At 43.7% G+C, this 17882-nt stretch overlaps 1 pseudogene; it reads left to right on the forward strand.

The window, feature by feature from the left end:
• The window catches only part of LOC135531179 (plexin-B2-like), a 55931-nt pseudogene that overhangs the window by 12660 nt on the left and 25389 nt on the right, over positions 1–17882 (forward strand).

Here is a 17882-nt window from a genome sequence, read left to right on the forward strand (position 1 = left end):
GTGTGTATCTCTGCCCCGTGTGTGTATCTCTGTCCCGTGTGTGTATCTCTGTCCCGTGTGTGTATCTCTGTCCCGTGTGTGTATCTCTGTCCCGTGTGTGTATCTCTGTCCCGTGTGTATCTCTGTCCCGTGTGTGTATCTCTGTCCCGTGTGTGTATCTCTGTCCCGTGTGTATCTCTGTCCCGTGTGTATCTCTGTCCCGTGTGTATCTCTGTGTGTGTGTATCTCTGTCCCGTGTGTGTATCTCTGTCCCGTGTGTGTATCTCTGTCCCGTGTGTGTATCTCTGTCCCGTGTGTGTATCTCTGTCCCGTGTGTGTATCTCTGTCCCGTGTGTGTATCTCTTGTCCTGTGGTGTGTGTGTGTGTCTCTGTCTGTCCTGTGTGGGTCTCTGTCTCTCTCTCTCTCTCTCTCTCTCTCTCCAGGATCACACGTTTAAAATTGGCACGGAGCTCATGAAACACACGGAGGAAGAGTTCACCTTTAATGAGGGGTTAAAGTTCAACTTCAAGGGTTATGAGGTCAGTAATATCCACCTCTAGTTGAGACAACACAGGTTTTACTTCCCAGCGCCCCACATGAGCAGTACAAGTCTTCTCCCTCAGTCCCAAAGACATTCACCTCCAGCCAGTACTCTGACTCTCTCTGTCTCTCTCTCTGTCTCTCCACCCATCTGTTTTCATACTGAGTTTGAGAGGCTGCCAGTATGGAGTTAAGAGCTATGTTGTGTGCGGATTGTGTGCATACGTGCATGTCAGTGTTTTTGTCAGGAAAATGTGGTGCTGGATATTTGACAGGAAGTATTATAATTTAAGACGTTTGAGAAGTTTACCGGGCCCATATGCATTGGGTGGTTAGGGTTAGGGTGGTAACCTGATTAGGGCGTCCACCCACGGTGCTCAGAATGACAGAAATCACATTTACATTATGGTACTTCGTCATAACAGAACATGCAACGATGCTCACGGTGAAGATGAGAGAATAACTGTCCACGCCGACCTTTCCTCAGACAACAAGACGAGTAAAGAACAGCAGAATCACCAGCCTGTCAATCTAATATCCCCCACAATAGAACAGTTGACCTATTGGTTAGCTTGTGATTCTGTGCAAGAAAGAAATTGCCTATTCCAAACAGACTCTGGGTCAGATTCTTAATGGTCCAAAAGCCAGCTATAACCAGCTAGCAGAAACCCTGGTATGTGTGTGTGTGTGTGTGTGTGTGTGTGTGTGTGGTGGGGGGGTCCTGTGTGAGCGAGAGAAAGAGCCAGCAAGTGTGTTTTGACATGTCTCTGGCCCTCAGTAACTCAGATGTCAGTTTTCTCTGTTGTGTATATCCTGTGTGTTAGTTTGCCTACGACAAGGAGCAGGAGGTCAATGTGTCCTTCCACATCAAAGACCGAGACACAGAGAAGAAGATTGACAGCACTCTGACTGGTGAGTCAGACCGTCTGACACACTGGAGTTGATGCAGCGCTGCTGTTCAATGCACTGTTCAAACAACTGTCTGAACACAAGTTGATCCATTTCAACTCTTTCACCTTAATGGACCTGCGTTGGATAACCCCAGTATTGGACATGTTTAATATTCAGCCATTATTATTATTCATACATTTTTGGGACAAAGTTCAAGCTTATTTGAATAAGATGTGAACCCTGTACAGACTGGTGGGTTATTGGTATGGAGTCGTTGTTTCATCTCTTTCCCCTTCTCTCAACCCCCCCCTGCTTCTCTCCCCTCCTCCTCTGCTTCTCTCCCCTCCTCTCTCCCGTTCTACCCTCTCCTCTCTCTATCCTCCACCTCTCCCCTGCTCTTCTCTACCTACTCTCCCTCCTCCTCTCTCCCATTCTACCCTCTCCTCTCTCTCCTCTCTCTATCCTCCACCTCTCCCCTGCTCTTCTCTACCTACTCTCCCTCCTCCTCTCTCCCATTCTACCCTCTCCTCTCTCTCCTCTCTCTATCCTCCACCTCTCCCCTGCTCTTCACTACCTACTCTCCCTCCTCCTCTCTCCCATTCTACCCTCTCCTCTCTCTCCTCTCTCTATCCTCCACCCTCCCCTGCTCTTCTCTACCTACTCTCCCGCCTCCTCTCTCCCATTCTACCCTCTCCTCTCTCTCCCTCTCTCTATCCTCCACCTCTCCTCTCCCTGCTCTTCTCTACCTACTCTCCCTCCTCCTCCATTCTACCCTCTTCTCTCTCCCCCTCCTCCTCTCTCCCATTCTACCCTCTCCTCTCTCTCCTCTCACCTCTATCCTCCACCTCTCCCCTGCTCTTCTCTACCTACTCTCCCTCCTCCTCCATTCTACCCTCTTCTCTCTCCCCCTCCTCCTCTCTCCCATTCTACCCTCTCTCCCTCTCCTCTATCCCCCACCTCTCCCCTGCTCTTCTCTACCTACTCTCCCTCCTCCTCTCTCCATTCTACCCTCTTCTCTCTCCCCCTGCTCCTCTCCCATTCTACCCCTCTTCTCCCCCTCCCATTCTACCCTCTTCTCCCCCCCTCCCATTCTACCCTCTCCTCTCCTCTCTCTCCTCTCACTCTATCCTCCACCTCTCCCCTGCTCTTCTCTACCTACTCTCCCTCCTCCTCTCTCCATTCTACCCTCTTCTTCCCCCCCCTCTCCCATTCTACCCTCTCCCTCTCCTCTCTCTCCTCTTACTCTATCCTCCACCTCTCCCCTGCTCTTCTCTACCTACTCTCCCTCCTCCTCTCTCCATTCTACCCTCTTCTCTCCCCCTCCTCCTCTCTCCCATTCTACCTTCTCCTCTCTCTCCATCCTCCTCCTCTCCCCTTCCTCTCTCCTATTCTTCCATCTCCTCTCTCTCCTCTCACTCTATCCTCCTTCTCTCCCTCCTCCTCTCCATCTCTTAGTGGTGTTGTATAACTGTTCTCTGGGTCGTGAGGACTGCAGCCTGTGTAAGAATGCCGACCCCAAATACAGCTGTGTGTGGTGTGCCAACATGAGGTCCTGTGTGTACAGAGAATTGTGCCAGTCCCAGGAACCAGTGCAGTGCCCCAACCCCAACATCACTGAGGTGAGAATAGTCTCTGTCTCTGATTATCACTAGAGGTGTTCTCCTCTGTCTGGTGCACTCTTCCTTCCTGTCTTCTTCCCTTTAGCTGTCACTGTCTTACTCTTCTCTTACATGCTGTCCTCCTCAACTTTCCCATGTTCAATTTGGTTTAAATAATGCAAAAATAAAGTGTTGGAGAAGAAAGTAAAAGTGCAATATGTGCCATGTAAAAAAAGCTAATGTTTCAGTTCCTTGCTCAGAACATGAGAACATATGAAAGCTGGTGTTTCCTTTTAACATGAGTCTTCAATATTCCCAGGTAAGGCGTTTTAGGTTGTAGTTATTATAGGAATTATAGGACTATTTCCCTCTATACCATTTGTATTTCATATACCTTTGACTATTGCATGTTCTTATAGGCACTTTAGTATTGCCAGCCTAATCTCGGGAGTTGATAGTCTTGAAGTCATAAACAGCCCAATGAAGCATTGTGGAGAGCTGCTGGCAACTGCAGGGAAAGTGTTTGAATGAATGCCTACAAGCCTGCTGCTGCCTACCACCGCTCAGTCAGACTGCTCTATCCAATATCAAATCATAGACTTAATTATAACATAAATAACACACAGAAATACGAGCCTTATGGCATTAATATGGTCAAATCCGGAAACAATAATTTCAAAAACAAAATGTTTATTTTTTCAGTGAAATACGGAACCGTTCCGTATTTTATCAAATCTTGTGGTACCCTATGTCTAAATATTGCTGTTTCATTGCACAACCTTCAATGTTAAATCATAATTATGTAAAATTCTGGCAAAATAATTACGGTCTTTGTTAGGAAGAAATGGTCTCGACACAGTTCACGAGCAAGGCGGCCCAAACTGCTGCATATTCCCTGACTCTGCTTGCACAGAACGTAAGAGAAGTGACACAATTTCCCTAGTTAAAATAAATTCATGTAAGCAGGCAATTTAACTAAATATGCAGGTTTAAAAAATGTACTCGTGTATTGATTTTAAGAAAGGCATTGATGTTTATGGTTAGATACATTGGTGCAACGACTGCTTGTTAAATCACCCGTTTGGGGAAGTAGGCTGTGATTTGATGATAAATTAACAGGCACCGCATCGATTATATGCAACGCAGGACAAGCGAGATAAACTAGTAATATCGTCAACCATGTGTAGTTAACTAGTGATTATGTTAAGGTTGATGTTTTTTTATAAAATAAGTTTAATGCTAGCTAGCAACTTACCTTGCACTTGCATAACAGGTGGTCAGTCTGCCACGCAGTCTCTCACGTTGAGTGCAATGTAATCAGCCATGATCGGTGTCCAAAATGCTATAACGAAATTACACTGAACTACTACTATAACTATATGAACTACTACTGTAATGCCACTACCCTGAACTACTACTGTAATGACTACTACTGAACTAACGACTGTTCACTACTATATACACACTGAACTACTACTGTAATGACTGTTCACTACTACTATATACACTGAACTACTACTGTAATGACTGTTCTACTATATACACACTGAACTACTACTGTAATGACTGTTCACTACTATATACACACTGAACTACTACTGTAATGACTGTTCACTACTATATACACACTGAACACACTGAACTACTACTGTACACTGAACTGTTCTACTATATACACACTGAACTACTACTGTAACGACTGTTCACTACTATATACACACTGAACTACTACTGTAATGACTGTTCTACTATATACACACTGAACTACTACTGACTGTTCTACTATATAACACTGAACTACTACTGTAATGACTGTTCACTACTATATACACACTGAACTACTACTGTAATGACTGTTCTACTATATACACACTGAACTACTACTGTAATGACTGTTCTACTATATACACACTGAACTACTACTGTAACGACTGTTCACTACTATATACACACTGAACTACTACTACTACTGTTCACTACTATATACACACTGAACTACTACTGTTCACTACTATATACACACTGAACTACTACTGTAACGACTGTTCACTACTATATACACACTGAACTACTACTGTAACGACTGTTCACTACTATATACACACTGAACTACTACTGTAATGACTGTTCTACTATATACACACTGAACTACTACTGTAACGACTGTTCTACTATATACACACTGAACTACTACTGTAACGACTGTTCTACTATATACACATTGAACTACTACTGTAATGACTGTTCACTACTATATACACACTGTTCTACTATATACTGAATCTACTACTGTAATGACTGTTCACTACTATATACACACTGATCTACTACTGTAATGACTGTTCACTACTATATACACACTGATCTACTACTGTAATGACTGTTCTACTATATACACACTGATCTACTACTGTAATGACTGTTCTACTATATACACACTGAACTACTACTGTAATGACTGTTCTACTATATACACACTGAACTACTACTGTAACGACTGTTCACTACTATATACACACTGAACTACTACTGTAATGACTGTTCTACTATATACACACTGATCTACTACTGTAACGACTGTTCACTACTATATACACACTGAACTACCACTGTAATGACTGTTCTACTATATACACACTGAACTACTACTGTAATGACTGTTCTACTATATACACACTGAACTACTACTGTAACGACTGTTCACTACTATATACACACTGATCTACTACTGTAACGACTGTTCACTACTATATACACACTGAACTACTACTGTAACGACTGTTCACTACTATATACACACTGAACTACTACTGTAACGACTGTTCACTACTATATACACACTGAACTACTACTGTAACGACTGTTCACTACTATATACACACTGAACTACTACTGTAATGACTGTTCTACTATATACACACTGAACTACTACTGTAATGACTGTTCTACTATATACACACTGATCTACTACTGTAACGACTGTTCTTCTATATACACACTGAACTACTACTGTAATGACTGTTCTACTATATACACACTGAACTACTACTGTAATGACTGTTCTACTATATACACACTGAACTACTACTGTAACGACTGTTCACTACTATATACACATTGAACTACTACTGTAACGACTGTTCACTACTATATACACACTGAACTACTACTGTAATGACTGTTCTACTATATACACACTGAACTACTACTGTAATGACTGTTCACTACTATATACACACTGAACTACTACTGTAATGACTGTTCTACTATATACACACTGAACTACTACTGTAATGACTGTTCTACTATATACACACTGATCTACTACTGTAACGACTGTTCACTACTATATACACACTGAACTACTACTGTAATGACTGTTCACTACTATATACACACTGAACTACTACTGTAACGACTGTTCACTACTATATACACACTGAACTACTACTGTAACGACTGTTCACTACTATATACACACTGAACTACTACTGTAACGACTGTTCACTACTATATACACACTGAACTACTACTGTAATGACTGTTCTACTATATACACACTGAACTACTACTGTAACGACTGTTCACTACTATATACACACTGAACTACTACTGTAACGACTGTTCACTACTATATACACACTGAACTACTACTGTAACGACTGTTCACTACTATATACACACTGAACTACTACTGTAACGACTGTTCACTACTATATACACACTGAACTACTACTGTAATGACTGTTCTACTATATACACACTGAACTACTACTGTAACGACTGTTCACTACTATATACACACTGAACTACTACTGTAATGACTGTTCTACTATATACACACTGAACTACTACTGTAACGACTGTTCACTACTATATACACACTGAACTACTACTGTAACGACTGTTCACTACTATATACACATTGAACTACTACTGTAACGACTGTTCACTACTATATACACACTGAACTACTACTGTAATGACTGTTCTACTATATACACACTGAACTACTACTGTAATGACTGTTCTACTATATACACACTGATCTACTACTGTAACGACTGTTCACTTCTATATACACACTGAACTACTACTGTAATGACTGTTCACTACTATATACACACTGAACTACTACTGTAATGACTGTTCTACTATATACACACTGAACTACTACTGTAATGACTGTTCTACTATATACACACTGATCTACTACTGTAACGACTGTTCACTACTATATACACACTGAACTACTACTGTAATGACTGTTCTACTATATACACACTGAACTACTACTGTAATGACTGTTCACTACTATATACACACTGATCTACTACTGTAATGACTGTTCACTACTATATACACACTGATCTACTACTGTAATGACTGTTCTACTATATACACACTGAACTACTACTGTAATGACTTCTACTATATACACACTGAACTACTACTGTAACGACTGTTCACTACTATATACACACTGATCTACTACTGTAACGACTGTTCACTACTATATACACACTGAACTACTACTGTAACGACTGTTCACTACTATATACACACTGAACTACTACTGTAACGACTGTTCTACTATATACACACTGAACTACTACTGTAATGACTGTTCTACTATATACACACTGAACTACTACTGTAACGACTGTTCACTACTATATACACACTATATACACACTGACTACTATATACACACTGATCTGTAACGACTGTTCACTACTATATACACATGAACTACTACTGTAACGACTGTTCACTACTATATACACACTGAACTACTACTGTAACGACTGTTCTACTTTATATACACTGATCTACTACTGTAACGACTGTTCACTATACACACACTGATATGACCATTATATTCTATATTCATCTACCACACTCATCTAAATCATCCCCCTCTCTCTCTCTTCCCCACAGATCATCCCTCGTTTCGGGCCTCTGAACGGGGGGATAGTGGTGACCATTAAAGGGTCTAACCTGGGCATAAAGAAGGAGGACATTAAGAAGGTGACGGTGGCTGGAGTGGACTGTGTTCACCAGGGGGACAGATACTCTGTCTCCACCAGGTATAGTGATAGTAGTGGGGGGGGTTTGTTTCCGTCCATTTTTGACAAGTTGACAAGATCAAGGCAAAAGGTGGCGACTTTTTAACAATTTAAAATATAACATGTATTTTGATTAACATGTTTTGGTTACTACATGATTCCATATGTGTTATTTCCTAGTGTTGTCTTGACTATAATTCTACAATGTAGAAAATAATAAATAAAGAAAAACCCTTGAATGAGTACAGTAGGTGTCCAAACTATTGACTGCTTCGGTCTTTTCAACTTTAATTCACAACCGAAAATGAACCTGATTTTAAACGTCTAGAAAATACATATTTTAGATGTCTTTTCAACATAATTTTGCTTACTGGGACTATTCTCGGTTTGTGAAAGGGGGGGGGTGGCATTTTTGGTCTTGCCAGAACGGCAAGGACCGGCCCTGCCTGTAATGGACTTTTATGTCCAGCGAATAACATGTTTCATTAAACACAACATTTCGATGTACAGTATGTCTGCTTGTGTGTGTGGTGGAGAAACCGGGCCTTTGTCTTACTCCAGCTGTTCTGTGTATTCTCCAGTGTTGTGTGTGAGATCGGTCCGGTCCGGTCTTCAGTGGACAACCCAGGTCCCATCAACCAGGGGGTAGTGGAGGTGGAGGTGGAGGGGGGCAGGAGAGGACGTTCAGAGGTCCTCTTCACTTACAGGGTACGTTTCATACAGCTACAGGGCCATTCTTTACCCCAACATGAATCCTAACTGTTGTAAGAGTCACACTGCAGGAGTGATCTGACGTTTCATACTGTACATGGCTCTTAGTGTGGTTGAAGCTCTGCTCAGTGCTCATACAGCCACGATGTTAGTCTCTCTCTGCTGGTTTTACATCTCCACGTTCATCAATGTACTTAGTTCTTAGGAGATGCTCTTAGAATTCAGAATATCATCTGTTGAAAGGAAACAGAATTTAACAGGGGAGTTTAACGAGTATAATGATTGACTCAGGCTCCCATTATAGATGTGGTTTTATTTCACTTCATGGTAAATATTTACACTAATTTATTTTGGGGTTCGTATTTTCTTGTTTGTTTGTTTCTGCCAAAATAACAATGTCCCCATGAGAATGTACTGAGCTACTTATCCTTCTTATAGATTTGATCAAAGCTTCAGATTTTCTAGGGAACATAACATTATTTTGCTCTCTCTGGCTCTCGTTTGCTCTCTCTGGCTTTCGTTTGCTCTCTCTGGCTCTCGTTTGCGCTCTCTGGCTCTCGTTTGCTCTCTCTGGCTCTTGTTGTGGTGTTCAAGTGGGGCTCAGTAGCTGTGTTGTGGTGTTCAGTAGTTGTGATGATAAAGTGGTGTTCAGTAGCTGTGTTGTGGTGTTCAGTAGCTGTGGTGTTCAGTAGCTGTGTTGTGGTGATAAAATACTAAGTGGTGTTCAGTAGCTGTGTTGTGGTGATAAAGTACTGCTGTTGTGGTGATAAAATACTAAGTGGTGTTCAGCAGCTGTGTTGTGGTGATAAACCAGTGAAGGGGAATGGGACGTGACATGAGGTCTAACTGGTGGTTCCAGTGGGCTCTGGGTTGTTGGGCTCTGGGTTGACAGTGGGCTCTGGGTTGTTAGACAGTGGGCTCTGGGTTGTTGGACAGTGGGCTCTGGGTTGTTGGACAGTGGGCTCTGGGTTGTTGGACAGTGGGCTCTGGGTTGTTGGACAGTGGGCTCTGGGTTGTTAGACAGTGGGCTCTGGGTTGTTAGACAGTGGGCTCTGGGTTGTTAGACAGTGGGCTCTGGGTTGTTGGACAGTGGGCTCTGGGTTGTTGGACAGTGGGCTCTGGGTTGTTGGACAGTGGGCTCTGGGTTGTTGGACAGTGGGCTCTGGGTTGTTGGACAGTGGGCTCTGGGTTGTTGGACAGTGGGCTCTGGGTTGTTGGACAGTGGGCTCTGGGTTGTTAACTGTAAAGCACTTTGGATGAAAACATCTGCTAAATAACCATATAGAATGGAGAGGAGTTTTTCCTTGTCAGGTCATGCAGTCAAGAAAAGGTCCAGGACCTAAGTATGTTTCCTTATCACTGATGTCTCATCTCTTATCCCCTCCAGGACCCCATCCCTGAGACAGTTTCCCCCTGAAGGGCCCTGTGGCCGGGGAACAATCATCACTATCTCTGGGAAACACCTGGATACGGCAAACAAGGATGATATCATTGTCACCGTGGGGGGAACACCCTGTGAAGTGTAAGGATGATCATACTTGAGTCTTCCAACCCCTGCAGGTTGCTGTCTGGACAGGTTGCCTGAGTCATGTCCTATTCACTTCTTATACAGTAAATTTGTTCCTTTGAGATTACCTTCTCTCCCCTCAACACTATGACCCCAGTTTGACCTTTCCCATGATGCTCTCTGTCCCCGTTTCTCCCTCAGGTTGTTGTTTGGCAGTGAGATCACCTGTGAGACAGGTGTATACAATGGACAAAAGGTTCCATTGGAGTCCCTGAGAGTCTCGGTGAAGTATGGGAAGAGCACCACCAAGGACATCCCTGTCACTTCCAACTTCCAGTACTCTGAGAACCCCAAACTCACGGACTACAGCCCCAAGACCAGCTTCGTATGGTGAGTGGAGTCCACAGTGCCCCAGAGAGGGTGGAAGTCAAAGCGCCTCTTTAAGCCAAGCTTGAGTTGAATGCAAAACACTTTGAAGAGGATAATTAAATGGCCGTATCTTATTGGACACATTCAGGTCGTGTCTCCCTCTTTCAAAACGTTTCAAGAGGTTTCTTCTGTGTTGTGCTTCCTAACATGACCCTGATATATGGTGTCGTCGTCTAGTGTTTCAGTGGAGGCAGGAGGATTACATGTTAGTCATTTAGCAGACGTTCTTATCCAGAGCCGCATAGTTAGTGCCGTCATCTTGAGATGGCTAGGTGGGACAACCACATGGGGTGGCAGGTAGCCTCGTGGTTAGAGTGTTGGACAGGTAACTGGGAGGTTGCAAGATTGAATCCGCGAGCTGACAAGGTAAAAATCTGTCGTTCTGCCCCTGAACAAGGCAGTTAACCCACTGTTCCTAGGCCGTCATTGAAAATGAGAATTTGTTCTTAACTGACTTGCCTAGTTAAATAAAAATAAATCAGTCATAGTACTGGAAGTACATGTTTCATCTGTCTATATCTTCAAAGTCCCAGCTAGTAAGAGAGAAAAGAGTCAAGTATGAGCGTTGGTTCACAAAAGATGTTTTCAGAAGACGGACAGGGACTCTGCTGTCCGAGCTTCAGGGGGAAGCTGGTTCCACCATTGGGGTGCCAGGACAGAGAAGAGGTTGGACTGGGCTGAGCTGGAGCTGCCCTCCCGTAGGGGTAGGAGAGCCAAGAGACCAGAGGTGGCTGAACAGAGTACTCTGGTTGGGATGTAGGGTTTGAACATAGCCTGAAGGTAGGGAGGGTCAGGTCCTCTTGCTGCTCCGTAGGTAAGTACCAGGGTCTTGTGGTGGATTCAGCTTTGACTGGAACCCAGTGCAGTGTGTGGAGGAGCGGACTGACATGGGAGAAGTTAGGAAGGTTGAACCTCAGGGGGCTGACATGGGAGAAGTTAGGAAGGTTGAACCTCAGGGGGCTGACATGGGAGAAGTTAGGAAGGTTGAACATCAGGGGGCTGACATGGGAGAAGTTAGGAAGGTTGAACCTCAGGGGGCTGACATGGGAGAAGTTAGGAAGGTTGAACCTCAGGGTCTGACATGGGAGAAGTTAGGAAGGTTGAACATCAGGGGGCTGACATGGGAGAAGTTAGGAAGGTTGAACCTCAGGGGGCTGACATGGGAGAAGTTAGGAAGGTTGAACCTCAGGGTCTGACATGGGAGAAGTTAGGAAGGTTGAACCTCAGGGGGCTGACATGGGAGAAGTTAGGAAGGTTGAACCTCAGGGTCTGACATGGGAGAAGTTAGGAAGGTTGAACCTCAGGGGCTGACATGGGAGAAGTTAGGAAGGTTGAACCTCAGGGGCTGACATGGGAGAAGTTAGGAAGGTTGAACCTCAGGGGGCTGACATGGGAGAAGTTAGGAAGGTTGAACCTCAGGGGCTGACATGGGAGAAGTTAGGAAGGTTGAACCTCAGGGCTGACATGGGAGAAGTTAGGAAGGTTGAACCTCAGGGGGCTGACATGGGAGAAGGTTTCAGGGGCTGACAAGGTTGAAGGTTGAACCTCAGGGGGCTGACATGGGAGAAGTTAGGAAGGTTGAAAGGTTCATGGGAGAAGTTAGGAAGGTTGAACCTCAGGGGCTGACATGGGAGAAGTTAGGAAGGTTGAAGAAGTTAGGAAGGTTGAACCTCAGGGTCTGACATGGGGAAGTTAGGAAGGTTGAACCTCAGGGGGCTGCAGCGTTCTGCTGAGTTGCACAGGTTTGATGGCACAAGCAGGGAGCTCAGCCAACAGAGTTGCAGTAGGATTGTGTGTGTTGTATTGAGAGCTGACGTGTGTGTTGTCTGGTGTTTCAGTGGAGGCAGGAGGATCGTGTGTGTGGGCAGTGGTTTTGACCTCATCCAGAGAGCCATCATGAAGGTGCTGCCCTCTGCTGATGACTTCTCTCAGTCCCCTCCCGTTGAGGTCAGTACACACTACTCACTACTATTACAATACACCTAAAGTTATCATTCTAGAGTCCCCTCCTATTATACAATACACCTAAAGTTTTCATTCTAGAGTCCTCTCTTATTATACAATACATTACAAGTTATCATTCTAGAGTCCCCTCCTATTATACAATACACCTAAAGTTTTCATTCTAGAGTCCTCTCTTATTATACAATACATTACAAGTTATCATTCTAGAGTCCCCTCCTATTATACAATACATTAAAGTTATCATTCTAGAGTCCCCTCCTATTATACAATACATTAAATGTTATCATTCTAGAGTCCCCTCCTATTAAACAATACATTACATGTTATCATTCTAGAGTCCCCTCCTATTATACAATACATTGCATGTTATCATTCTAGAGTCCCCTCCTATTAAACAATACATTGCATGTTATCATTCTAGAGTCCCCTCCTATTAAACAATACATTGCATTTTATCATTCTTGAGTCCCCTCCTATTAAACAATACATTGCATGTTATCATTCTAGAGTCCCCTCCTATTAAACAATACATTGCATGTTATCATTCTAGAGTCCCCTCCTATTATACAATACATTACATGTTATCCATTCTAGAGTCCACTCCTATTAAACAATACATTGCATGTTATCATTCTTGAGTCCCCTCCTATTATACAATACATTGCATGTTATCATTCTAGAGTCCCCTCCTATTATACAATACATTACATGTTATCATTCTAGAGTCCACTCCTATTATACATTACATGTTATCCATTCTAGAGTCCCCTCCTATTATACAATATATTGCATGTTATCCATTCTAGAGTCCACTCCTATTATACATTACATCATTCTAATACACATTACATGTTATCCATTCTAGAGTCCACTCCTATTATACAATACACCTAATGTTATCATTCTAGAGTCCACTCCTATTATACAATACATTACATGTTATCCATTCTAGAGTCCACTCCTATTATACAATACATGTTATCCATTCTAGAGTCCACTCCTATTATACAATACATTACATGTTATCCATTCTAGAGTCCACTCCCATTGAGGTTAGTATACCATTACAAGTTCTCTGTTTCCTGCCAGTAGTTATTCTAATCCCTCTAGTACAGTACAGCTGTGTTATTATCCATGGCAGGTATAGCAATACAGTATTACATGTTATCCCATTCTACATGTCCTAGTGTACAGTACAGCTGTGCTATTATCCATGGCATTGAGGTTAGTATTATCCATGGCAGGTAGCTAGCATGTCCTAGTCTACAGTACTCTAGCTGTGGTATTATCCATGGCAGGTAGCTAGCATGTCCTAGTGTACAGTACTCTAGCTGTGCTATTATCCATGGCAGGTAGCTAGCATGTCCTAGTGTACAGTACAGCTGTGCTATTATCCATGGCAGGTAGCTAGCATGTCCTATGTACAGTACTCCTAGCTGTGGTATTATCCATGGCAGGTAGCTAGCATGTCCTAGTCTACAGTACTCTAGCTGTGGTATTATCCATGGCAGGTAGCTAGCATGTCCTAGTGTACAGTACTCCTAGCTGTGGTATTATCCATGGCAGTAGTTAGCAGTCCTAGCAGCTGTGGTATTATCCATGGCAGTAGTAGCATGTCCTAGTGTACAGTACTCCTAGCTGTGGTATTATCCATGGCAGTAGCTAGCATGTCCTAGTGTACAGTACTCCTAGCTGTGTGGTATTATCCATGTGGTATTATCCATGGCAGTAGCTAGCATGTCCTAGTGTACAGTACTCCTAGCTGTGGTATTATCCATGGCAGTAGCTAGCATGTCCTAGTGTACAGTACTCCTAGCTGTGGTATTATCCATGGCAGTAGCTAGCATGTCCTAGTGTACAGTACTCTAGCTGTGGTATTATCCATGGCAGTAGCTAGCATGTCCTAGTGTACAGTACTCCTAGCTGTGGTATTATCCATGGCAGTAGCTAGCATGTCCTAGTGTACAGTACTCCTAGCTGTGGTATTATCCATGGCAGTAGCTAGCATGTCCTAGTGTACAGTACTCCTAGCTGTGGTATTATCCATGGCAGTAGCTAGCATGTCCTAGTGTACAGTACTCCTAGCTGTGGTATTATCCATGGCAGTAGCTAGCATGTCCTAGTGTACAGTACTCCTAGCTGTGGTATTATCCATGGCAGGTAACTAGCATGTCCTAGTGTACAGTACTCTAGCTGTGGTATTATCCATGGCAGTAGCTAGCATGTCCTAGTGTACAGTACAGCTGTGATATTATACAGTAGCTAGCATGTCCTAGTGTACAGTACTCTAGCTGTGGTATTATCCATGGCAGTAGCTAGCATGTCCTAGTGTACAGTACTCGAGCTGTGATATTATCCATGGCAGTTAGCTAGCATGTCAACAGTGACTCAGTGAGTTGTAGGTTTTTGTCTGTGACTACAGACTTCTCTGTGAGACTAAACACAGCCAGTGTCCTGCCAGGAATGAAATATCTTTCTCTCTCTCTCTCTTCTCTCTCTCTCTGCCCTCCTCTCCAGTTCATCCAGCATGCCGTAGGTAAGAACGACACTGTGCTGTTGTTTGACAGTCCAGTGGTGAACAGGTCCTCTGAGACCCAGTCCTTTAGGGCCTTCCTCCAGCTAGACAACGTGATAGAGGAACTGAATTCCTTTGAGTACCACCCCGACCCATTCTTCAATGAACTGACCAAGAACATCATCACTGAAACCTCCATCATCATCGTTACGGTAAAGAACAGTAACACTACTCTTATGGGGTTGTGTTGTCATGGTTACTGTCTAGTAGTTTTTTGGGTTATTTCTAGTAATACTCGCTTATTGTTTTCTGTGGGCCATTGTGGCGTAAATGTTATTCTGCTTCAGCCTCCCGAGTGGCACAGTGGTCTTAGCTGTGCCACTAGAAATTCTGGGTTCGAGTCCAGGCTCTGTCGCAGCTGGCCGCGCCTGGGAGACCAATGGGACGGCGCACAATTGGCCCAGCGTCGTTCAGGTTAGGGAGGGTTTGGGCCGGCAGGGATATCCTTGTCTCATTGCGCACTAGCGACCCCTGTGGCAGGTCGGGCACAGTGCACGCTGACACGGTCGCCAGGTGTACGGTGTTTCCTCCGACACATTGGTCCGGCTGGCTTCCAGGTTAAGTGGTCAAGAAGCAGTGCGGCTTGGTTGGGTTGTGTTTCGGAGGACACACAGCTCTCGACCTTCGCCTCTCCCGAGTCTGTATGGGATTTGCAGCGATGAAACAAGACTATAACTACCAATTGAATACCACGAAATTGGAGAGAAAAAGGACAAACAAACAAACAAATGTATTCTGCTTTGTGACTATGATGTCTCCTCAGAGAGAAAAGACAATTATAGTGCATTGATATTGATAGAATTAATATCAATATTGAGATAATCATATCTGCTTTTACAAATGATTGCATGTCCCTGTAGTCCAGAGGTTGACGACCAACCACCTCTTTCTCCCCAGGGTCGTGGTTTCAGCAAGGCCATGACAGCTGAAGAAGCCCAGGCGTTCGTGGGAGATGCGTCCTGTAAGGTGACCATCCTGCAGGATGACAAGCTGTTCCTGGAAGCTCCGTCCACCCAGCCCAGAGCCCGCTCCAAACGCCCGCGCAGAGACACCAGCTCCGACCATTTGGACCTAACGGTGACAACACTGGCCTTCTGTCTAAACCCAAGGCATAGAGAGAGGCTTCAGGCATTAGCACTGGACAAGCTGATATGTCTCTCTGGCTCTCAACATGTATTTCAGATAGGTGCTTGTGTTCCAGTACATTTCTATCTAAATCAGGGCTGTCCAAACTTAATCCAATGTCCTGTTGCAGGCATTCACTTCAGTCAAGGCAGTAACACACTGGATTCAACCATACAATAATCCTAGTCTTCTGACCGGGACCACTCAGTCCTGACAGAAAAATATCACTATCAACACCATGATGTATATCTGACTCTCCACAATTATACACGTCTTGTAGCGAATTAGCTTTCTTCTATTTGCCTTTAACTGACTTGAACTCTCTTTCTCTCTCTCTTTCTGTCCATCTCTCTCTGTCTCTCTCTTTCTGTCCATCTCTCTCTGTCTCTCTCTTTCTGTCCATCTCTCTGTCTCTCTCTTTCTGTTCATCTCTCTCTGTCTCTCTCTCTCTGTCCATCTCTCTCTCTGTCTCTCTCTTTCTGTCCATCTCTCTGTCTCTCTGTCTCTCTCTTTTTGTCTCTCTCTGTCCATCTCTCTCGCTCTCTCTTTCTGTCCATCTCTCTGTCTCTCTGTCTCTCTCTTTTTGTCTCTCTCTCTCTGTCCATCTCTCTCGCTCTCTCTTTCTGTCCATCTCTCTCCCACACTCCCCCCATCTCTCTCATTCCCTTGCTTTCTATATCTATCTTTCTTTCTTTATCTCCCTCCCTCCCTAACAGATCAAGTTTGGTAATGGTGAGTGGGTGGTGGGCTCAGTGAACTATGAGAGGAAGTACGAGGTTCCTTTGGCTATCATCATCCCAGCTGTCCTCGTCCCTATGCTACTGTTCATAGCTGTGTCCATCTACTGCTACAGGTACACACCTACACTTCCCATCAAGCACCACTCATGTAGTTCTGATAAATTAATTGTTTTTAGTTTACCCGGTGAAATGGGTGTCTGGAGTTTACACTCTAGGACCAATGAATTAATCTCAAATGTGCAAACTATAGATTCACATAGTGGAACAGTTCTGTACTCTAATGGACTGTTCCGATGTGTTAATGTCTGTAGTCTAATGGACTGTTCCTATGTGTTAGTAGTCTAATGGACTGTTCCTATGTGTTAGTAGTCTAATGGACTGTTCCTATGTGTTAGTAGTCTAATGGACTGTTCCTATGTGTTAATGTCTGTAGTCTAATGGACTGTTCCTGTGTGTTAGTAGTCTAATGGACTGTTCCTATGTGTTAGTAGTCTAATGGACTGTTCCTATGTGTTAGTAGTCTAATGGACTGTTCCTATGTGTTAATGTCTGATGGACTGTTCCTATGTGTTAGTAGTCTAATGGACTGTTCCTATGTGTCTGTAGTCTAATGGACTGTTCCTATGTGTTAGTAGTCTAATGGACTGTTCCTATGTGTTAATGTCTGATGGACTGTTCCTATGTGTTAGTAGTCTAATGGACTGTTCCTATGTGTTGGTAGTCTAATGGACTGTTCCTATGTGTTAGTAGTC

This window comes from Oncorhynchus masou, unplaced genomic scaffold (genome assembly GCF_036934945.1).
Source record: "Oncorhynchus masou masou isolate Uvic2021 unplaced genomic scaffold, UVic_Omas_1.1 unplaced_scaffold_1540, whole genome shotgun sequence".
In the NCBI taxonomy this organism is placed as follows: domain Eukaryota; kingdom Metazoa; phylum Chordata; class Actinopteri; order Salmoniformes; family Salmonidae; genus Oncorhynchus; species Oncorhynchus masou.